Source organism: Dendrobates tinctorius, unplaced genomic scaffold, assembly GCF_039654945.1.
Source record: "Dendrobates tinctorius isolate UK_male_01 unplaced genomic scaffold, ASM3965494v1 ptg000016l, whole genome shotgun sequence".
Taxonomy (NCBI): Eukaryota; Metazoa; Chordata; class Amphibia; order Anura; family Dendrobatidae; genus Dendrobates; species Dendrobates tinctorius.
This window is the reverse complement of record NW_027361684.1, coordinates 57,514,994-57,520,993: the sequence shown is the minus strand read 5'-3', so window position 1 is coordinate 57,520,993 and position 6,000 is coordinate 57,514,994.

Sequence of the window (6,000 nt, the reverse complement as noted above, 5' to 3'; positions counted from 1 at the left end):
AGATGAACCAGCATGAAGCTGCATAAAGCAGAATGGTCTAAGTGTGAGCAGCATTACAGTGATAGGAATGATAGACTCCAGCTGGGACCAGTGATTAGAAGAAGATATAGAAGTCTGATGGGGACCTGCATAAAGCTCAGTCACACGTCTGGAACACATTGACTTATTGTCTTTTGAAGGACGCAGCAATTCTCTAAATCATAAATGTTTTATAAACACAAATTAAAATTCTGAAAACAACGTAATGGTTCAAATCTCATTCTTAACGTTGTTATCCGTGTATAGAGGGGTGAAAAACATATCACTGCTATGAGGCCAGCCTAAATCTCTCCGTTTCATTTACTGGATAAATATGTCTCAATAACCAATAGAAAACCAAATAGCTCTGCAGGATAGAAAACTTACAACCTCTGTCATTGTTAGCTTTCACCATGATTTCTGCCTGTTTTTGACTATTGTCTTACCGAACAACTGTCTACCATAAGTTATCTACTGTTGACAACCCAATCAGTACATTTACCAGTGGAAGAGACCGTTATTCCAGGTGTGTCCATTACTGTCCTTCTTGCTCTAGTTTTGATATTATACAGTTTTATCTGCAGCAACTCTGCTTGTCCTGACAGTGATGAGCACTTTCTTTGTAGTCCTCAGTATTCATGAGTCCTGGTTGTGCCCACCGTTGCTTGGCATCTTTCTGCCCATGCACACTGTAGGGGGAAAGCTGTACTGTATATCAATGGTGTGTGGCATTAGACAGCTCATCATTGAAATAAATAGTAAATTGACAGCATATAAAAAGTGATTTTATCAAAACTACAGCAAGAAGCACAGTGAAGTGACACAGGGCAGGTACAGTGGGGCAAAAAAGTATTTAATCAGTCAGCAATAGTGCAAGTTCCACCACTTAAAAAGATGAGAGGCGTCTGTAATTTACATCATAGGTAGACCTCAACTATGGGAGACAAACTGAGAAAAAAAAATCCAGAAAATCACATTGTTTTTTTTTCATTTTATTTGCATATTATGGTGGAAAATAAGTATTTGGTCAGAAACAAAATTTCATCTCAATACTTTGTGATATATCCTTTGTTGGCAATGACAGAGGTCAAACGTTTTCTGTAAGTCTTCACAAGGTTGCCACACACTGTTGTTGGTATGTTGGCCCATTCCTCCATGCAGATCTCCTCTAGAGCAGTGATGTTTTTGGCTTTTCGCTTGGCAACACGGACTTTCAACTCCCTCCAAAGGTTTTCTATAGGGTTGAGATCTGGAGACTGGCTAGGCCACTCCAGGACCTTGAAATGCTTCTTACGAAGCCACTCCTTCGTTGCCCTGGCGGTGTGCTTTGGATCATTGTCATGTTGAAAGACCCAGCCACGTTTCATCTTCAATGCCCTTGCTGATGGAAGGAGGTTTGCACTCAAAATCTCACGATACATGGCCCCATTCATTCTTTCATGTACCCGGATCAGTCGTCCTGGCCCCTTTGCAGAGAAACAGCCCCAAAGCATGATGTTTCCACCACCATGCTTTACAGTAGGTATGGTGTTTGATGGATGCAACTCAGTATTCTTTTTCCTCCAAACACGACAAGTTGTGTTTCTACCAAACAGTTCCAGTTTGGTTTCATCAGACCATAGGACATTCTCCCAAAACTCCTCTGGATCATCCAAATGCTCTCTAGCAAACTTCAGACGGGCCCGGACATGTACAGGCTTAAGCAGTGGGACACGTCTGGCACTGCAGGATCTGAGTCCATGGTGGCGTAGTGTGTTACTTATGGTAGGCCTTGTTACATTGGTCCCAGCTCTCTGCAGTTCATTCACTAGGTCCCCCCGCGTGGTTCTGGGATTTTTGCTCACCGTTCTTGTGATCATTCTGACCCCACGGGGTGGGATTTTGCGTGGAGCACCAGATCGAGGGAGATTATCAGTGGTCTTGTATGTCTTCCATTTTCTACTTATTGCTCCCACAGTTGATTTCTTCACTCCAAGCTGGTTGGCTATTGCAGATTCAGTCTTCCCAGCCTGGTGCAGGGCTACAATTTTGTTTCTGGTGTCCTTTGACAGCTCTTTGGTCTTCACCATAGTGGAGTTTGGAGTCAGACTGTTTGAGGGTGTGCACAGGTGTCTTTTTATACTGATAACAAGTTTAAACAGGTGCCATTACTACAGGTAATGAGTGGAGGAAAGAGGAGACTCTTAAAGAAGAAGTTACAGGTCTGTGAGAGCCAGAAATCTTGATTGCTTGTTTCTGACCAAATACTTATTTTCCACCATTATATGCAAATAAAATGAAAAAAAAACAGACTGTGATTTTCTGGATTTTTTTTCTCAGTTTGTCTCCCATAGTTGAGGTCTACCTATGATGTAAATTACAAACGCCTCTCATCTTTTGAAGTGGTGGAACTTGCACTATTGCTGACTGACTAAATACTTTTTTGCCCCACTGTATATGTTTTATTTGCTGCCCTTAAATTGGGAAGCACAAACCTGGTGACAAAATCCTTCTAAAGGAAACTGCTATGCGCTAATGCAGAGAGACCCAGAAAAACTGGAACCAAACCAGCAAAGGCGCAGTCACAGACACACTTGGCACAAGCTGCCCCAGCTAGGCAAGCATTAAAGGGCCTCAATACTCTTCACCCAGCTCCCAGTAAATGGGAAAGGGACTTTAGTAAAGCCCGGTGCCTAGTCAAGAACCAGGTAGGCACCTCTGCGAGAAACACAGGGAGTGTAGCACAAAGAGGCAAGGAGAAAAACCCTAAGATAAACCCTGGAAAGAGGACCAACCAATACTTCTAGCACCACTCATCACCACAGCACACAGGAACTGCAATAAACAGCAAAGACCGGCACTGGGAGCAGGGTTACATAGCCCGGCTGATGCTGAAGGACATGATCAGTTGTTGAATGCCTCCCAATCACTCCGAGATAACCACTCTCTACTAACCTGGACAGGAGAATGGACACAATCCCACCACACTACCTAGTACCAGACACAGCAGTGTCCTGCGTTGCCTGGAAACACATTTCCCCGGGCAGTGAAATCCATGGGAGATGTGGTGTCCTGCATCCCTACACATCCTACTACTCTAACAATGCGATGCTCCATAATATTGGGACAGTTTCTCTGATCGCGTGGTAGCTCCACCTCCAGCATGAACAGACCTCTTCCTGATAACTGAGGAAGGCTGACAGTGTATCCTCTCGGTGTCAACAGGACAATGGCGGTGCAACAGTAGCGTAGCACCGGACCCAATCCATTCCCAGGTTGGAGCACAGAACCACAATTCCTTACAGGAACCTGTCATGTAATAAAAACGCTATTAACCTGCAGCTATGTGGTTAGTGTGCAAGTTAATAGTGTTCTAAAGCTGCCCAGCATCCACACTGAGAGTCCACTGCACTAACTCTTAACCAGTTGTCAGTCAGTGGAGATGGGTGTGGACATAGCATGAGTAGCAAGGGGAAACAATGTGTGCGGACACAGTATGGGGAGTGAGGGTGATGGGATGTCTGATGAGGAACTATGGGGAGCAAGGGTGATGGGATGTGTGCGGACACAGTATGGGGAGTAGGGGGGGGATGTGTGAGGAGTAAATATGGAGAGCGAGGTGGTAAATATGTGAGGGGACAGTTTGATTAGCAGGAAGGGCATACATGAGGAGGGTAGGGGAAACGTGAGCAGACAGTATGGAGGGAAGAAAGTGTTAGTGGGCACAGAATAGAGACTGAGTAGTGTGGTGAACAGTGTAAGGGCACAGCCAGGAGGAGATAGTATACCAAGTAGGAGGAGTGTAATGAAGGGGCACAGTATAGAGAATGGGCAGCATAGGGGGGGGCAGAGTGTTAGAGGGCAGTGTGAAGAGAGGGGCCCAGTATGGAAAGGAGGGGGCAGTGTGGAGGGCATGTACCATAAGATGAACAGTGTGAGGGTCATATATTGTGCAAGGGATATAGTGACGGACAATTATTTATTTAGGGGCTCAGCGGAAGGCAGATTTTTATTCATGAGCATTATAATGACACTTCTATCTTTAAGGGCATCGTTTGGGGATGTGTTGCAGAAGACTGGAGAAGATGGAAGTCTGCAGTGAAGAGCTGGACAAGATGAAGAAGAAAAGAAAGAGAACGACTCCAGAGACAAATTCATCTATATCAGGTACCTGGATGTAAATATTATTTGTGATACTGGCTAATTCTCACTATTTTATTTATGTTAGGAGCATCAAAGGGGTTGTCCAAGTTTGTGCTGAGTCTGCAGTCATTCTATGTGACTGAAGACTTCTGAATTCTCACAGTGGCACTGCACCCTGTCAGGATTCTCTACTGCTGGCGATTTGCAAACATACTGACTGACATGTGTGGCCTCACTCAGTGAAAAAGAATTGAGCGATGCTGGACAAGTCTAGTCAGTGTGTGGTCAGAAGTATACAAATTACATACTTATGCTGACATGGCCGTCCACTCTTGCCACTGGTAAGGGAGTATCCTAAAAGTGTGCAGTGCATGTGACGCGCCGCAGAGGCCGTGGGATACTCGGCACCGGGCCCGTTAACTTCAATGGGAAATGTCACAGTGGCAGTGACCCGGTCCGTGGCCTTAGGCAGTCATGTAAAAGGGGTAGAATTGAATGGGGATAAAGTGATTTGTGAGGTCACTTGTGGTTTCTGGTCAGTATGACCAGCGCTGCAGTGTTGCTTCTCTGGGACAGATGTTATGGGCAACAGTGATGTTAACGCTCTCCACAGGTAGAGCTGTAGTCCCAGGGCAGTAGAGATGAGTTAGTAAATGGTGAGGTAGTGTAGAGAGGAAGATGTAGCAGAGGAAAGAGACAAGGAGTCAGTTGAATGCAGTTCCTATGACTTTACTCACAGTTCTGTTCGCGATACAGACAGCGTCGGACTGGCCCACCGGAGAACCGGTGGATTCTCCGGTGGGCCCTGGCATCTGGTGGGCCCTGGCACCTGCTGGCATACAGGGCCAGCAGTTGCCTAGGGCCCCCGCTGCTCCAGGGGCCCCCAGCCAGTGGTGTGTCGCACACCATGCAGCTGCTATGGGGGCCCCTGCCAGCGGAGCAGCAGCGGGTGTCAGGAGGCAGAAGCCCCTGTCCCCGCTGCTAAAGAGAAATGAATATTCACTGCGAAGCAGTGAATATCATTTCAGGTCTCCACCCCCCAGAGGCCCCGCCCCCAGCCCAGTAAGCCGCTCTGCAGACTACAGCTGTAAATCAGGGCCGGCGCCGCCCTCAGTCCTCTCTGCTCCTGGCTCACAGCCAGTGCGCGATGACGTCACTACATCGCGCACCCGCTGTGTGTCTGGCAGAGGGGGCAGCTCCTGACACTGAAGCCGGGATCAGCGTGGGAGCGAGGAGGAGAGGTGAGTATTGTGTGTTTTTTTTTTTTTTTTTTATATCTCTCTCTATCTATCTATCTATCTATCTCTATATATCTCTCTCTATCTCTCTTATATCTATCTATCTTTCTATCTCTATCTATTATCTATATCTATCCATCTCTATCTATCTCTATTATCTATATCTATCTATTTCTATATCTATCTCTATCTATCGCTCTATCTTTATATCTATCTTTCTATATCTACATCTATCTCTATATCTATCTATCTATCTCTATATCTTTCTATATATATCTCTATATCTATCTATTATGTCTATCTATCTCTATATCTATCTTACTCTATCTGTCTCTATATCTATTATCTCTATATTTATTATCTATCTAGCTACCATCTATATCTATCTATCTTTATCTATATATATCTCTCTATCTAATATCTATATCTATCTATCTCTATACCTATCTATTTATCTATCCGTTATCTATCTCTATATCTTTTCTCTGTATCTATCTATCTCTATATCTCTCGCTCTATCTCTATATCTATCTCTATATCTATATCTATATATCTATCTCTATAGCTATTTCTCTCTATATCTATCTCTATATCTCTCTCTATAGCTATCTATCTATATATC